The following is a 19,063-nucleotide window of genomic DNA, read 5'->3' as shown; positions in this document are numbered from 1 at the left end:
CCCTTTACATTGAAGACAACCTGAAATTTCAGAGGCAGAGATTAATTACATGATCACCTACCTATTTTAGAACACTAATATTGCTGCAGTTGACTAATATTGCTGCAGTTGGTCAAAGGAATTGTAGAGGGGAGAAACTATAGATAAGGAGATGAAACTATGAGAGGGATTCTAAAACTGTGCAATGGTAGTAGAAATATGGGGTGGTATATAAATAATAAGAGTTTGATGATATAGTTTGCAGAATTTGGTGACTAAATGAATCTAGCAATGAAGGAAGATGGAAGGGAACAAAATAAGTATTATTTTTGAGTCAATGCACCTGGAAGGAAGGACACTTTTATTGAGGTAAGGAATGCAAATTAGGTGTTGTTACTGCAGTAAGGTAGGGGGGAAATACATCCTTACCCTGAGTGATCTTTTTAAAAGAATAACCTTTGGAAAATAACACACACACACACACACACACACACACACAACATGTACACAGACAACTCCAAATATAGGTTATCTCAATCCTGATTTGAGGCTTATTTATGAATCTTGCTCATTTTTAACTGGGTTGTTTTCTTACTTTAAGAATTCTTTATATATTCTAGATTCAAATTCTATAACATATAATTTTCAACTTTCTTTCCTCAGTCTCTGTTTTTCTCCCTCAGTCTGTGTTGTTTTTTAAAATTTCATTAATGATGTCTTTTGAGGAGTGTAAGTTTTAATTTTGAGGAAGTCTAATTTATCTTTTGTTTTTTCTTTTGTGAATTGTGTTTGGTGTTGTTTCTGTGAAACCTTTCCCTAACCTAAAATTATAAAGATTTTCTTCTATTAGTTTCATAGTTTTAGGTTTCACTTGTAGAACTATAGTCCATTAACAGTTATAAACAGTGTGAGGTATGGATCTAAGTTATAGTTGTATTTTTACATTAAAATATCCAATAATTCCATCACCATTTATTAAAAAGACAATACTTTCTCTAGGCAATTGCTTCTGCATCTTTTAAGAAATTTAGTCATCATATATGCATGTCTCCTTCTGAACTCTCTATTCTGTTTGATTGATTTATTTCTCTTTGTTTACACAGTTACTGCATTTCCTTGAAAAAAGTTACCTTATAAAAAGCCTTGAAATCAGTCAATGTGAACCCTCTAACTTTTTTTTCAAGATTGTTTTGTCTATCCTAGGTCCTTTGTATTTCCAGATAAATTTTAGAATCAGCCTAGCAATTTCTACTAAAATTGCTGAGCTTTTTCACTGGGAGGAGGCGTTTATGGGGTGCCACCACAGATTAAACATTTTGGCAAGAATGCTCTTTTGTATGTGACACTGTGATCATTAGGACCCCATAAAGTCTGGTTGCCTAGTGATCCATTGAAAGAGCGCTCACAGTTCAATGGTTATCAGCCCTGTTCTTCCAATGTAAAGTTATATTTTCCTCTTTTAAACATTAAGCAATATTTAAGACCCCAGCACTATGGAAAAATACCATGCCTCATCAATGTTTCCTTTATTGGTTTAACCTTTAACAGTGTTGTTTTAAGTCAAGAAAGAAAGCCAAAATTAACAGGCCAGTCTCATTTTGCTTTTTGTTTATTCTTGACCTTCATATTTCCCTGGTTAGGACTGGAATTTCCATGTTAAAGTCAAAAAATAATAAGAGATTTGAAGTTATACATATGGGGGTTGCACACTGGCCCTGTCACTGCCCAGTAGTGTAATCTTGAACAAGTTACTTGGCATTTCTAAGCTTCAGTGTCTATATCACTAAAATTAGGAGAATATCATTTGCTTCCTTTGGTTGTTCAAAGGGCTAATTAAATCATCATTTAAAATTAATATTAATAGCAGTTGCATTGAAAACAAATATACAAAAATAATGACACCGGGCTTCCCTGGTGGCGCAGTGGTTGAGAGTCCGCCTGCCGATGCAGGGGACGCAGGTTCGTGTCCCGGTCCGGGAAGATCCCACATGCTGCGGAGCAGCTGGGCCCGTGAGCCATGGCCGCTGAGCCTGCGCGTCCGGAGCCTGTGCTCCGCAACGGGAGAGGCCACAACAGTGAGAGGCCTGCGTACCGCAAAAAAAAAAAAAAAAAAAAAAAAAAATAATGACACCTTCTCAAATCCTTACCAAAATCCTGTGAAGGCAGGCCTATTTTACAAAACTGAGGCTCAGAGAGATTAAACGATTTGCTAAAGGCTACATAGCTGCTAGGGGGCTGTGCTGGAGTTCAATTCCAGGCAGATGCCATGCCAGGGAGAAAGTTATTTCTACTTTTTAATGTTGCTTATAATGACCACTTATGAGGGTGAGCTTCCCTCACAGTGTCTAGAGTTTGGACCTAAAAAAATGGTCAGGCAGTCTATTGCCTTAGTTATTTCTGGGAAATTAGGGCTGGGGGTGAAGAAAGGTCATAGTACCTAGATGTTGGAACCCTGGGTGCTTGTCATTGATTTATATTTTATTTATTATAAAATCACTTGAACTTTCCAGATTTCTTTCTATTGAAGGAATCATAATTTTGCCTCTTCTACTCCAGGGACCTGTGAGTGCTAAGTAGGTAATACACGCTAATGAGCTTTATATTTTGCAAATTTATGAGCATGTCATTTTAATTCATATATCTACTTTGATCCTTCTGTCATTACAAACTCCAAGTGATATCTGTAATAATAGAGGACTGCAGCTACACTCATGTGATATGTTCCATACTGCACTTGCAGTAATAGTTTCATCGAATATCACATGACCTTGACATCATGATCTATCCGTTAGTGGGAAATTGAAATGAATGTTATTTGTTCAGTACAAGTCAGCCTGACTCCTTTACATTTCCATGTGGCCTCAGAATTTGCGAGATATACTTGTTCACTTAGCCATTTTTGTTTTGGATATTTTCTTTTAGGTATCCTTTCTCGGAGAGATTTCTTTATTTGTGATTTTCAAGTGCTATTTGTGAAGTTCTCAATCATAAGTACTAGACAGCATAAGGTAAATAGAAAATGACTAGACGTCTAAAGTTTAAATATAAATAACTATTAATAATTTGGTCTATTGAATAGACAGCCACATCCTCTTGACACATAAATGCTGCCTGTCTGACTGCTCTTCCTGAGGAGTCCAGAAGAAAGAATGAGGAGAGGCAAGAAGAAAGAGAGGCTGCTAGTGTGCCTAAGCTATTTAATTTGTGACTCATAAGAAGGTTCATGTTATATTAGAGTGTACTTAATATTTTATAAGTAAATAATAAAATGTTACCATAAATCTTACCAGCTACCCAGACCTCCTCTTAAAATATAATCACAACATCCATTTTTCTCCATTCGTAATTTACCTTGTAAGTATTCTAAAAACATTTGGATTTGCGATTCAATTCTTTCTGACTCACAATATAGAATAAAGGCCAGTCAACCTAATCATACACACTAAATTAAACTGTTTTAATTTTGGATTAGTTGGTAAGTCAAGATAGAGACAGTTAATCTGAAGGTGAGGTGCCATTTGAGTAGATCAATCATGAGGCAGAATATAAATTTGAAAATCAAATACTGTGTAAATTTGGCAAGGTACAGATAATAAAAAAGACAAGAAATATTAAAATGAAAAAGTATTTTTTAATCTTCTAATCCAAAAGTTTTGAGAAAATTACTGTGGAAGTGAAAGGTAGCTTTAGGAGAGAAAAGGAAATATTTTATAAATGACAATGTGTTAATCCCAGGACAAATGCTTGAACTTGCTTCATTTGAAAGGTACTCATTACCTGTATGTATTGAAAGAGTAAATTTTTTATTATTAGAACTCTCCTCAACACCAATACTGTGGGAAAAAAAAAAAACAAATAAAAAATACGTGAGAGAAAAGAGTTTTTTTTGAGATAGAAATAGTTCTAGAAGTAGAGGTCAAGAAGCCTGTGAAAGAAAATCATTAGGGACTCTGAATGAGCACCACAAACTTGTTTCAAACACTTGTCTTTTATGTGTATAAAGCTCATCTTCTTAATGTTTATAGTCCATACAAATAGAAAGTAAATTATCTCCTTTCCTCCAGGAATGTTTGGTAAGCGAGAGTAAAAAACAGAAAATGCTATCTTGAAGTCCATGAACACACGCTTCTAAATATTACACAGCTTGATTGACACTGTAAATGATTTGACCAAATATCCTCAAATTTCCTGTGTATTTCTGCACTTCAGTAATTCTTCTATAATTATGGAAAATTGATATGACTTATACCATAACTTACTGAAGTATGGTTTACCCAAGTAATAAAAATAGCAAAGGAAACATACTACATATATTCATGTTCTGTGATGTAGCATGTTTCCTTCACTATTTTTATTAGTTGGATAAACCTTACTTTAATAAGTTCTTATGTTACTGTATCATTTTTTTCAAGGGAAAAGTATTAATCTACCACCACTCTACTTACAGATTAACCATTTCAGTAAGCAAGACATCTCCCGACTGTTTACAAAAAAGGTTCAACAGTCATTGTCATGGAATTCAAAGTCCCACACAGTCTAACCTTAAACTTCTTTCCCAAATGATGTTCCAAACCTACATATTCCATCTATTATCCTTTGTTCCCTTCTTTCCATATACATTTCTATTCATCTAGTACACACTGTAGTTTTCTCACTTTATCTTTCACTGAAATGCACTTATCCCCATAGTCCTCCTATTAAAATCTACTTACCCTTCAAGACCTCACTCAAGTTTAACTGCCATTGTGCTATTGCCTCAGTGCAACCTTTTCTTCCATATTTTTGTCCCATAGCCGTTTGCACTTGTACCAGAGTGCTTTAATGTGCTCTTTCTATGTGGTTACTTATGCTTATGTTTGTTTCCATTAGTAGAATGGGTGCTGTTTGAGGGTGGAGAATGTCATCTATGTGAATCTCTCTCTGGTATTTAGGACAGTAACTTGACTGTAGGAGATAGTAAATTAATTTATTGTTACATATAATTATTCAGACGTTGAATATTTAGTCTTTAGGAAATCCTTTTTCTTAGTATGACATTCCTGTTTTTGCATCTTTCTCTATTTGGAAACACCTTCGTTTGACGATGTTTTGAAAGAAATGAGAAGAATCCCATTGTTGAGCAAGAAAACATCGAAAACTGCAAATAAGAAAGTTTATTTGGGGTCTTAGGAATTGCAATTCAGGAGACAGATTCAGGTAAAACCGAAAGAGTATTTCAGGGGAGAGAAAGAGTCAGGGGCTTCTAAAGGCAAAAATCACAAGGCTGCTAAAGTTGTCTGACGAGAATTATGATTGACTCTGAAGCAAGAAAAGAAATATTTGTCTTTAAGGGATAGGTAGTCAAATTATTTGGGGTAAGGGTCCAATAAGTATCTTGAGTTTCTGAAACATTGGGCAGGTAGATGTTCTGGATGCCTGCATTAAGACAACAAGTGGTCAAATGTCAGATTCCATTCAGGCTGAGATGTGCATGGGTCACACTTCCTCAGCGGCCTCCTGGCTCCATCTTAGAGGGCTCTCTCAGCAATACCAACCTCATTTTGATTTTCCTTTCACACCATGAAAATAATTTTACCTACTCAGATTCATGAATAAAATGTTTAATTAGAGATTAGATTTGACAAGTTATAGAATGAAAAATGCTTTGGATTATCTATAAATTACATACAGTTCTCAGTCATAATTAATTTAGTCTTGCCTAAAGAGAGGTCTTTCCTTTGTTTTCAGTTTCTGGGAAGTAAAGTGTTTTCAGCTCCTGGGAAGTATCCCAAGTGTCTTTGTATCCCAAGTGTCTTTGTTATTCCTGTTGCTCATCATGGGACCACACCTAGTAAAGAGATGACTCAGGGTGGGGCCATACACAACCAATATTCTTAGGGGGCTGGCTATTCCAGAAACACCAATCACATGATTAGAGGTTTGGGGATTTGGGCCATGTGAGGTTAGCCTGGGTCTCCTGGAGGAGTTGGAGTGTGGCTCTAGAGATGAGTCCAACCCCATGAATCAGTCAATCAGTATAGGCTCTGGACAACCAGAGCTTCTTGAGTTGCTAATATTTCATACATATTATCACGTATCAATGTGAGAGGGTAATGTTTCTTTTTTTTTTTTTTTTGCCGTACGCCGGCCTCTCACTGTTGTGGCCTCTCCCCTGTGGAGCACAGGCTCCAGACTCGCAGGCTCAGCGGCCATGGCTCACGGGCCCAGCCGCTCTGCGGCATGTGGGATCTTCCCGGACCGGGGCACGAACCTGTGTCCCCTGCATCGGCAGGCGGACTCTCAACCACTGCGCCACCAGGGAAGCCCGAGGGTAATGTTTCTCGAGGACAACAGAAGCTTTGTGTTGGAATCCTCCTAGATTCTGGCCTATGCATATCTTCTTTTGCCTGATTCTAATTTATATCTTTTCCCTGCAATAAATGTATTCTATGAGTATAATAGGTTTCACTGAGTTCTGTGAGCCTTTCTAGGGAATTATCAAACCTATGGGTGTTTTGGGGAAACCACCAAACTTGCATTTGATGTCAGAAGTGAGAGTTGTCTTTGGTAGACTCTTTTCTCTAACTTTGTATTGGACCTTCACTCTTTGCAGTTGGAGTCATAAGTCTTGGTCAGATTTAACAATGGGGAGAACTGTACTCTTCACTCTTAATTTGGCCAAATACAGCTAAGTTCTGTAAGAGCAGAGCGTCTCTGAATTGTAAAGATATCTTATAAGATTTTACCTTTTGTTCCCCCTATTCTGCTTGTAACTCAGATTCATTTCTTATGACATTGTTCTATGATTTATCTGTTGATACACATGTCCATCTCACTAAGTTGTGAGTTATTTAAAGCAAAAGATAGTTTCATATTAATTTCCATATTGAATGCCTAACTCAAAGTAGGGTCAATAAATGTTTACTAAAATGAATGAATTATTGAATATCTGGAATGGTACAATTTGTTTTGTTTTGTTTTGTTTTGCGGTATGCGGGCCTCTCACTGTTGTGGCCTCTCCCGTTGCGGAGCACAGGCGCCGGACGCGCAGGCTCAGCGGCCATGGCTTACGGGCCCAACCGCTCCGCGGCATGTGGGATCTTCCCGGACCGGGGCATGAACCCGTGTGCCCTGCATTGGCAGGCGGACTCTCAACCACTGCGCCACCAGGGAAGCCCTGGAATGGTACAATTTTAATTCAACTTACTCAAGATTGCCACAGTTAAGCTCTACATTAGTGTAGTATGTTGAGATCTTGTGGATTTCACTCCCAAAATGCCCTCTCTTAAATAAATAAAATTATTTTACATAATAATTTTAGAACACTGCTATAGAGCTAAGTATCATCTTTTAATTAAGAGGGCACTGATTTGGGATTCAGGATAATAGGGAACATATTGATCTCTGTTATTTACCTGTGTAGCTCTGAGGAAATCACTTTACCATTTAAATTCTTGTTTCCTTATCTGTAGAAAGAGAGGAAGGAATTAAGCTTGAGTTTCTTATTGTTATGTAGTTTTTTAAATGTCTGAGAGATATTAATATTCCATTTCATTTCTCTAATTACTAACAGAGTAATTAGAATATATGCATTATTGAATATGCACCTTGAATGTATATATATATATGTATAAAGATTTAATGCATATACAGTTATACAAAAATTATTTTTTTCTCAGTGTTTAGACACTGCAATGAGGGTAGATAATTGGCAAAATATTTATTAGATATGATCGAGGGTGATTGAACACATCAGTGTTTTCTGATGACCTCTTCAAACCGTGTATGAAATTTGAGGGGCCATTTCCCCATCCAAAAAATATGTGTGACCAAGGCCTTTTTTTAAATATGGTTTAAATTATATTCAGCTGTAGGTAAATAAGTTCCTAGTAATGTAAGCTATTGGATATATTAGAGACCACAGACATACTTTCTATATCCATGGATTATAATGTCTCTTCATTTATTCATTTGTACATTTACTTATTCATTCATTCAACAAAACTATATCAAGCATCCATTGTGCCGCATGTGTTGTGCTAGGTAGTGAGGTTACAGAGATAAGTTAGATGGTCTTTAGCTTCAGGAAGTAACCAAGTTGCAGCTCATTTTGTTGACTTTCATTATGTTTAGATACATAAATGATAGCTTGTACAAATGCAAATAAACCCGCTTTAGAATTTTCAGCCTTTGTGGGCAGTTTTTGGGAGGAAAGACTGAGAGGAAATTTACAGAACAACAAAGCTAAGCTCCCACTGCCAGACCCAGAATTAGATTTTCTTTAAGTTTGCTGAAATCTTTAGTCGTCAGTAAATATTAAATATGTGGACAGTATCTGTAGGAGACCAAGTTAAAATGAAAGTATACTGCTTATATATGTATAATTCATGGGAGTATTTCTCCAAATGACCTTTAGTAAAATCTAATGAATTAAGCTAATTTACTAGCTGACTTCTTAGACCCTGAATGTGTGCTGTAGGACATGTAAGTTCCCACACAAGGGAGCAAATAAAGGCGCCAGACAGAGACTAGCTGTAGATTTGAGGCAATGGAGAAGCCTGAGAGGGCATGTGGGAGGGCAACGACATCGAAAAACAGCCACTTCTCTAGCTGGCTAAGGCCTGCCCTTGCAACTGGTATCAATGCATGTAGTTAGGAAAGTGAATGACACATAGCAGAAACATAGTGTTGGATTTTAACAGCATTAGATTTTTTTCACCTTCTTTCTTCGAGATACTTAGAATCCAGTTTCTAAGCCAAATAAAATTGTCTGATATGTTCACCTCCATGTAGATACGTATGACGCATTTTTTGAAACAAACATTATTTGGTCAATAGTGATGCTCATGTTATGATGATGCAAAAGTATACTATTTCACAAGTCAAAAGTCTTTGTATGATTAAATATTTTCGAGAATTTGATATTTATTATAGCATTCCAAACCAAAACACATATAGTTAAATAGTTTGAAAAATGTTTGTAAGTTATATGAAAAGATTTGGTTAAGTGGTATTTGAATGGCCATGAAGTCAAATATTAGCAAATTATAAAACATACATGAAAAAAATTTTTAAAAGGAAAGAAAAGGATAAGGTATAAAGGGTAAACAGATACATTAGACTTTTAAAAAGCTTCATGAAAGTTTTTAAATTGTTATCAAAACTTCCACAACTAGGTTAATGAGGATATATTAACAACACTTACTAAGCTATAAATATGTTTTCATAAAAAGGTGACACAAGAAGATAAATCCTCTTTTATCTCATTTAATATGTAGTATGGGAGCATAAACATCATGACTTGCTTTGGATTAGGAAATGCTGAAGGGAGAAAAGTCAGTTTTTTCCTAAAAAGAAAGGATTTTCTCTTGTCTCAACAAGAATCAGCCATCTGTAACTGCTTGGGGGTTAAAGATAGGTTTATCCAAAACCAGAAATATTTACTACTTGATGAGAGAGAATAATCATGTTTTGGTTGCTTTTACTGAACCACATATTTATTTACCACACATAAACAGATACAGTATACACGATAATATGCAAGTCATTAGTCCCTTTTTCTTTATAAAACAATAAAAGTTAAAGTTTGTTGTTTTTTAAAACCATGGATTTTAGAAATTTGACAAAATGGAAAGTATTATGATAATTATTTTCATCATCTAGATTCAAGATACACATAATGTATTTTATTAATTTTATTTCTTTAGTTGGACTAATTAAATAAATAAAACACTTTATACAGTCATTGAATTGGATCCTGTTAGGCTATAAAATAAAAACTTGCAAAAAATTGAGAAAACTTGACCTCTGAGACATTTTTGTTGACACATGTCACATGGTAAATTTTATTCTAAAGCCATGTCTTCTGTTTTTGATTTTAATACTGATGGTATTATTATTTGAAAGCTAGATTTAGAGAAAACTGGATGTTGGAGATTTTATTACCTGCTATTACTAAGTAATCTAGGACAAGTCATTTAAACTCTTTGAATTTGACTTTCTTCATCTATGAAAATGTCTACCTGACAGGTTTATTATGAGTAACAAAAGAAATAAATAAATGGAAAATAAATATGCAGCTTATAGTTTTAACAAATTATTTATTATTCAAAACAATTTAAAATAAGTTAAATATTTATAGCCCATATGCCTTTAAATGTGATTTGATATGTTTCATCAGTAAAGCCATTTAGATAATATAGAACAATTTAAAATTGATAAATATGCTAATCACATAAAAATAAAAATAAATGCACTTACCACCAAAACTAATATAATTTTAAATGTTTAAGTTTAAATATTTTTCTGTGCTTCCTAGAAGTTAAAAGAATATGGAAATTCTCATCCATTTCTTCATGCAAGAATATGTTCCTTGATCCTTCAAATTTTTACAGAAAATACGGACTTTTTAATTCATCTGACTGCTTCCTATTTGGAGCTTAGCATTAAAAAATATAGCAAAAAGAAACAGACTTACAGATACAGAGAACAAACTAGTGGTTGCCAGAGAGGAAGGGGGTGGGGGTGGGGATGGACAAAATGGTTAAAGGAGATTAAGAGGTACAAACTACCAGTTATATAAGAAGTCACAGGATGTAATGTACAGTGCAAGGAATATAGTCAGTAATGTTATAATAACTTTGGTGCATAATCTATAAAAATTTTGAATCACTATGTTGTACTCCTGAAACTAATATAATATTGTATTACACTGAAACTTCAATTAAAAACAAACTAACAAACAAAAACACCCACTTGAAGCGTTTCTGTAGAAATTAAGCCGATAAGCTCTAAGCAGGCCATGTTCTTATTCTAATTTGATGGAAGAATGTCACATAGATACGTGTTTACTCCCATTAAGCAAACGTTAACTATTTCTTCTGTCAGTCAGGATTTTGACAAGAATTCTCTATTAGAAAATTCAAGTTTAATTTCTCTGCTGAGCTCCCACTTCGCTGCATGTCCTCATAATTTACAGTGCTTTTAATGTTGCTTCCTGCCTGCATTTTTACTGAAAATGAAATAAGTAGAAATACAATAACTATCTAAAAGGATGTGATAAGGAAAAAAGGATAAAATAGTACCATACTATCAGCCAAGGTACAAAGTCTGAGTCAGCAGCATCTTCTAAGTTGAAGTAACTATAAGTTGCTCTGAGATTTCCTATGCAATGGAGGGAGAGGCTGTGGTTGAAGTGCCCAGTCAGAGACCACAGGCATTGAGGCTGCCAGTTCTTACCCTTCCACACACAAATAGCCTGAGACTTTCTGATATGTGTTTAATTTCCACAGAGGAGTGGAGTCTAAGCAGCTTAGGCATGTCCCTTTGAGACTTCCTCAGCATCTCCAACAATTCAAAGGCATTTCCAGAAGACTAGTACCTTTTGCATGGAACAGGACACTGCCAAGGGCAAGTGGGAAAAAAAAAAAAATATATATATATATATATATATATATAATATATATATAATTTGTTTCTTTTTTTGGTGGGGAAAATTTTACAGTAGGCTAGGAAAAGTTATTAGAATAAAAAATAGAAAACTATTCATTAATTTTGGGGGAAAAAAGACTATGGGAAATCAGAATGTAGGAAAAGTACAACAGTTGGACAGAGACAAACTGCAGCATCTGCCTGAATCTGCCTGCAGAATGCAGAATATGCTCATCCTTGTACACAGTGAAAGTACAGAGGAGTCTGTGACCACTGCATCAGACTCCTAAATATTTGAATGTTGTACATCAATTCATATAAATGCCCCTGTTCTTGTTCCTACCCAGGAATCCCAGCCTACTCCCGAGTGATGGTCCTTATAACCAGGAGCCCAAAGGTGCTCTTTCCTGCCCTGTCTGAATGAATTGGATCTGCTGGGACAGGACAAAGCAAAGCTGGGCTGCGACTCAGATCTCAATCCACCTGAATTTTGGCTGCAAGACAGAGCAAACTTCTCAAGAAGCCAAGGTCAGTGTATTTACCATCCACTCACTTCTCTTTTCTAGCTCAGGATTTCCAGGTTGTCCTCCCCAAACTAGACCATCAAAGGAGAAAACTGGGGGGCCACAATTGTCTGGTTGTTGGCAGAACCCAGTCTGAGACCCATAATTTGATGATTTTGTGGACTAACTTTATATAAATTCCCCAGTTTTCCAGGGCAGAACTTGTTATTTTCTCCCCACACACACTACCCCTGCATTCAGGCGCTCGCCCTTGCAGTGTCTGGCCTGGGGGCTCACTTCAGCTCTAGTAACCCTCTCAATCTATTAGCCAGTTACTTAACCAAACAAACCAACCCTGGAAAAGCAAACAATACAAAACAAAAATCCACTTATGAGATGAATAAAAATGTCTTTTGGTGTCTCGTCTTTGCCATATGGGGGTATTCTGAAGTGCGAGGCACAGGAGGAGCGCTACTTGTCCAGATCTAAGGTCAGTGCTGTCGCAGCAAAGCATTCATCTTAGTTTTATTTTGCTTTTTTGCCTTGTCTTATAATGCTGATTTATTTCCAAGAAACCTTGTCATGAAAATGAAGAATGTATTTGGTCCCTTGAAAAAAGTTGCTTTATTCCACACATTCACTTATAGGGCAAGCCTGCAGATTCAATACTCTTGCTTTTTGTTATTTGAGGTCAACAAGAAATAACTATAAGAAAGTGGGACTAAGCAATGTCAGACTGTTATTAAATCCCAATTCCATGTTTGAGTTGGAAATCTTAGATAACCAATGGTAATAGAAAGGAAATTATCCTGTCCATTTATAATAGTGAGTATTCTAAGTATAGAATTTTAATATCATTGCTTGTTTTTTCCCTTGTATCTGCCAGTACTGAAGAAAGACTTATAAGGAAGAAAATATTGGTGGAAAACTACCTTGATTTTAGTAATTAGTTACAATTAGAGCTTTTACCATTAATTATTTCTTAACAGAATTTCTTTCTATAAAATTTATAGTGTTTAACAAAAATATAAGAGAAAAAGTAAGTAGAATCCCCTTTTTTGAGCTTTTTTCCTAAACTCTATTACTTCATGGTGAACTTTGCTGTATTTTAATCTTCACAATTTCACTTTTTATTTTTTTATTGCGAGAAGAACACCTAACATGAGATCTACCCTCTTAACAAAATTTTAAATGCACGATACACAATTGTTAACTATAGGCACAATGTGGTACAGCAGATATCTAGAATTTCTTCATGTTGCATAACTGAAACTTTATACCTGTTGAACAACAACTCCCCATTTCCTCTTCCCCAGATCCCTGGAGAAGACCATTCTACTCTCTGTTTCTATGAGTTTAACTGTTTTAGATACCTCATCTAAGTAGAATCATGATGTATCTGTCCTTCTGTGATTGGCTTATTTCATTTAGCATAATGTCTTCCAGGTTCATCCATGTTGTTGCAAATGGCAGGATCTCCTTCTTTTAAGGCTGAATAATATTCCATTGTGTATATATACCACTTTTCTTAATCCATTCATCCACTGAAGGACATTTAGCTCATTTCCAGATCGTGGCTATTGTGAATAATGCTGAAATGAATATGGGTGTGCAGATATCTACTTGAGATCTTGATTTTGACTCTTGTATATATACACAGAAGTAGGATTTCAGGATGATATGATAGTTCTATTTTTAATTTTTGAGGCCCGTCTATACTGTTTTCTATAGCAGCTTCATCATTTTCTATTTCCACCAACAATGTACAAGGGTTTCCTTTTCTCCACATCTTTGCCAACACTTGCTATGTTTAGTTTTTTGATAAGAGCCATCCTGTCAAGTATGAGGTAATATCTCATTGTGGTTTTTTTTGTTCGTTTGTTTTGTTTTTGTGGTACTTGGGCCTCTCACTGTTGTGGCCTCTCCCGCTGTGGAGCACAGGCTCCAGACGCGCAGGCTCAGCAGCCATAGCTCATGGGCCCAGCTGCTCTGCGGCATGTGGGATCTTCCCGGACCGGGACACGAACCCGTGTCCCCTGCATCGGCAGGCGGACTCTCAACCACTCGCCACCAGGGAAGCCCACTCATTGTGGTTTTGATTTGCATTTCCCTGATGATGAATGATGTTGAGCATCTTTTGTATACCTTTTGGCTATTTGTACGTCTTCTTCGCAGAAATATTTCAAGTCTTTTGCACATTTTTCAGTCAGGGTTTTTTGCTATTGAGTTTCTGGAGTTCCTTATATGTTTTGCATATGAATCCCTTATTAGATATATGGTCCACTAATATTTTCTCCCATTCTTTTAACTCTGTTGATTATTTCCTTTGCTGTGCAGAAGCTTTTTGGTTTGATGTAGTCCCACCTGTCCATATTTGCTTTTGTTGCCAGTGCTTTTGTTGTCATAGCCAAAACATTGTTGCCAAGATCAATGTCATGAAGTTTTCCTCCCATGTTTTCTTCTATAAGTTTCACAGTTTCAGGTCTTGTGTTTAATCTTTAATCCATTTTGAATTGATTTTTATGTATGGTGTACAATATGGGTTGAATTTCATTCTTTTCATGTGGATGCCCAGTTTTTCCAGTATCTTTTGTTGAAGAGACTGTCCTTTCCTCATTGTGCATTTTTGGCACCCTTGTGGAAGATCAGTTGATAATGTATGCATGGGTATACTTCAGGGTTCTCTATTCTGTCCCATTGGTCTACATGTCTATTTTTGTGCAAATACCATACTGTTTTAATTACTGTAGCTTTGTAATATATTTTGAAATCAGGAAGAACAAAGTTGGAGGCTTCATACTTCCTGATTTCAAAATAAGCTTTATAACTTATGTAGGCAAATATACGAACTCTCTGGGATTTCCCAACACTGAAAAGGTCTGCAGAGTTTTGAACTAAATATTGGAGTAAGAATGGAATAGAATAGCACTTATTTTAAAAGAAGCTATTCTAAGGTCAACCTATTTATTATTTTTTAAATACCAGTTTCTCAAGTTTTCCCAAAGGTGTGATAAAGTAACTGGTGGGCTTTATAAATTTAGTCTTTAAAGTGTATGCTCTTTTCATAGTAAGCTATGTTCATTTTAAGACTGAGGTGTTCCTTTGGGGAGATGCATAAATGAGAAGGCTCTATACCATATATTGGGTTATGTTAATGGTTTATAGCCACATGAATCTTTGAGTTCTGAATTTAGTCATTTGGAAGTAAATGCTCTCTAGAGAGATCATCATCAAGAAGTAACTAAGCAATTGTTAGAAATGAAGGCTGTTTTCTGAATCAGTGAAGCAACTGTCATTATGAGCAATCTAAAAATTGTAGGCTATTTCCTATTTACCTGTTGATGCATTTTAATGAGTGTAATCTGAGAAACAGGAGGTTTTTCAACTTACACACTTACCTGAAATCTTGGCCACAATATGCAACATCAAAATGAATGTAGTTAGTGTTTTAAATAAATTTTTCTACAACTTAAGCCTGTCATTTTATCAGGTTTATATTTGATGTTATATAAGTTGCTCCTATCTTGTCAGAATGAGTCAGTTCATTCTGCCTGCTGCTAATTGTGAGTATTAGAACTTTAGCATTAGGTTTTTTATTTTGTCTTTGTTTTTTTTTAAAGGCAGTACTTTATGTCATTGTAAAACTAAGTATACATATAAACTCTAGTAATGGGAATTCATTTCTCTAAATATGTGCTGTATCTAGGAGATCCTTCCATTGACCCCAAAACATTTACTTGTCTGCATTGATTACCTTTCTTCCTTTATAGATCTACCCTACTACCTTTTACTTTTCAAATTCAGATTATATCCATTTCATTTTTTATAGAAACATAAAAATATCTTTAGTTTTCTGTTACAATTCTTCCTTTTTGTCTTATTTTTCTGGCGATGATGAATTTATTCTTTTAAATGTTTATCTGTAGTTCTTTTACTTGCTTCTGATAAGAAGATACATGTCTTAAAACCCAGTTACAGGAAAAACACAAACTTTCTCCCCTAGTTTAAAATTTAATTGGAAACAGTTTAATTAAACATATTTTAAAAATTTATTAAGTCATATTGATGTAAAGATTCCATTTTAAATGTTACTGACATTGTTTTGTTCTCACCTTTGGCCACATCCTTCTACTAAAATTATTTTATGTGTCTTTCCTTGTTTCTAAGTTTGGTCCAAGCTTTTCACTGAGATCCTCAGATTTCTTCATCAAAACTACATATTAATGCTCTGATTTTTTTTTTCATAATTTCTCTGAAAAATTTACACTCATTGTAGGGAATCAAAAGTGACCATTGACCATCATGTCCCTGTGTGGCTCTTTATGTGAGCCACAACGTTGTCTCATGAGGATGCTCTAGGTTCCAAAATAACAAATAAATTTAAAGATACACTAGCCATGGCTAATTCCTTCTTTTACTCTCATCTTTATTCCACCGAGATATGGTTCATCTGTGCAGAACCATCCATAGATTTTTAGTTTCTACCTACATGTGATGTGTAGAATTTGTCATAGTCATTTTGCCCAACTCTATTTTATTTCCATTTTGTGTTTGTAAACTGATCAGCAATGCATACTTTAGAATTCTCTGTTGTTTTTGATTAAACAGATAAACACATCTAGTGTGACAGAAATTAAATAACAAGAAACTTCAATTCTTTTCTGCTTTCATCATAAGAAATGTAGTAGTTCATAAAGTAGAAAAAGAAAGGAAAGTTCAGAGCTTTGGGCTTAATGGAGTGATTGAAATGGAAAGCCATGTAAAACCTCCAAGGATGTGTTCTTCTAAGAAAGGCAGAGAATTGTGGAGACACTTTACATGATGGGATATATAAGTAGGGCCCTGGAGGTCCAGATGTGAAAGCAGACTACTGGAGTTAAGCACTTAGCTGAAAATTGCTTTCTATCATCTGAGCTAGAAGTAATCAGAAGCCAGCCATGAAGGACTAAAGCAAAATACTTTAGGTATATACTTGGCTTCTGAAAGTTGGAATTTTATTTTTCTTCTTTTAATGCCCAGGCTAACACCTGACCCTCTTCACAATATGCAGAATTAAAGTGTTCCCAAGATAACTTATTTTTTAAAATCAGGAAAACAGAATGTATTAACAATAAAAGCAACTCTCCAGAACTCGTTGGGCTGTTGTAGAATATAGTGTAATGCTGGCAAGTTTTTATTTGAAGAATCATACCCCTAAAAGAGATTTCCAGGAGTATTTGGTTCCAGTCATGTGATAGATAAGAAACATGAGATCTGGGAAAGGGAATTAACATGCCTGATATCAAAGTCTCTTGTCATTAATCCTGTGTCCACTGCCTTTAATCCTGTGGCCATAACTATTCAGATAATGTTATTAGGGGAGAAAAACAAAACCACTAGGTCAGATGCTACCTTACAGGGAACAATAGAAGATACCCTGATAAAGGCCAAGTCTGTGGTAAACAAATAGTTTTTTAGTCAATTCCAGTGTCAAATATTTGTCCCTGTTATCATTATGGTTGTGATTTATAGCTTGAAAACAAGTCATTGTACTCTTAAATAACCATGACCAGATAATATCAATTTAAATAGTTTGACCTTCTCTATTATAGGTTCTTACTTTCTCCCAAAGCTTTCAATTTTTAAGATCCTGTTTTCCCTTGGAAATATACAATATACAATATAATCTACAATATAATTGGACAGTTGAAATTCTCTAATTAATGCTTCATTGTGTATATTAGACTTTCCAAAGACATCTTCACTAAGTTATAGTAATAATGGGTACCATATAGTGGCCATTTAGGGAAAGCACTTTGCTAACATTTTCTAATTTGTTTCAACAATCATATGAGGTAGGCATGATATTTTCCAATTTCCTGATGAGGAGACTGAGGCTTGGAGAGATGATGTAACTTATTCATGGTCAAACAGTTATCAGTAGGCCTCTCTAACTTTTGGAAACCCTGTACTCATTTCTTTTAAGAACTGTCCTCTCCTAATTCATGTGATTTGGATGAAATTGTCATTGAACTGATCCAGGTTTCCCACTGTGGAGCTGTACACATGACCCTACCTGGACCATTGGAGCCTTCTGGGGAGAACTTACATGCATACGTACTAGGAAAGGAAGGTCTCTCCCCTTCTGAAATTGTTAGCACTGAGACGCATGTGAGCTCTGGGGTTGCTGGGGTCTGTCTCTCATATGTGTGACTGGAAGAGAGAAATTGCCAACTGAGAAGACAAAGCCAACAACAAGAGAAAAAGAAAATCCTGATAATAGCCTTTTAATCCTTGGTGTAAAGCCGATTTCAATCCTGGGACATCAGAGTCATATGAGAATAAAAGCCAAAGTCTTAACAATATCTTATTATATGTCAGCCATAGTATCACTTTATAGTCACATGAGTGTGGCAATGGTTTACTAAACTCAGCTCTTACCCGCCTCACTTACCCTATCATACTGATTCTACTGTGCCTCAAACACACCAGGCCTACTCCTGACACAGGAACTCTGCACTGCTTATTTACTCTGCATGAGACAGTCTTCTGCAGGAAATCTCATGTCTCATTCTCTTACCATCATCATGTTCAGATACCATTTTCTCTGTTGGCTTTCCCCAGCAACCCTCCCTAATTCTCTCTAGCCACTACTGTCATTCTCTCACCCCCTTTCCTGCTTCATTTTTCCTCACAACACTTATCATCATGTCTTATCATGCCTCTGATCCCTTCCTCACCACCATCCAGTGTGATGCAAGCTTTAAGAGGGCAGGGATTTTGTCCTCTGCTAAAGCCCCAGCACCTGGTGAGTGCTGACACATAGTGAGTGCTCAATAATTTGTGGAATGAATAAATGGAAGTCAATAAGTTCTATTTCGGTTGAGAGTAGGGTAGGTTGGTTAAGATTGCTTGAAAAGGGTTCCTGTCATTTTCAGCTTGAAGATTTCTGACTATAAACAGGCATTAATGGTAGATCCAGGATTCAAACAGATGTTTGATTGTAAGATTATATTTTTCTATACCACTGCTAATAATTTTTAAGGATGTATTTTTTAAAATGAACTGAACAAACTGGGGCACTGGGAAGCCTTAAAAAGATAGCTAGAGAGCATTTAAATATAATTACATATTTATTATTGCTGATAACATAACGAGTGCTGTATACCATAGAGATTGCAAATAAGCAGGAA

The 19,063-nt window shown here is 35.7% G+C and overlaps 1 long non-coding RNA gene across 1 annotated transcript in view; it reads left to right on the top strand.

Annotated features, from left to right (window-relative positions):
* The window catches only part of LOC307195529, a 138,504-nt gene extending 125,895 nt beyond the window's left edge, over window positions 1-12,609 (top strand). Inside the window, exon 5 of the long non-coding RNA XR_013830862.1 lies at window positions 11,736-12,609. This is a non-coding gene — a long non-coding RNA (uncharacterized lncRNA). The remainder of the gene's footprint in view (window positions 1-11,735) is intronic.
* The last annotated feature ends 6,454 nt before the right edge of the window (window positions 12,610-19,063 follow it).

This window comes from Stenella coeruleoalba (assembly GCF_951394435.1).
Source record: "Stenella coeruleoalba genome assembly, chromosome: 12".
NCBI lineage: Eukaryota > Metazoa > Chordata > Mammalia > Artiodactyla > Delphinidae > Stenella > Stenella coeruleoalba.
This window is presented reverse-complemented; position numbering and strand designations above follow the sequence as displayed.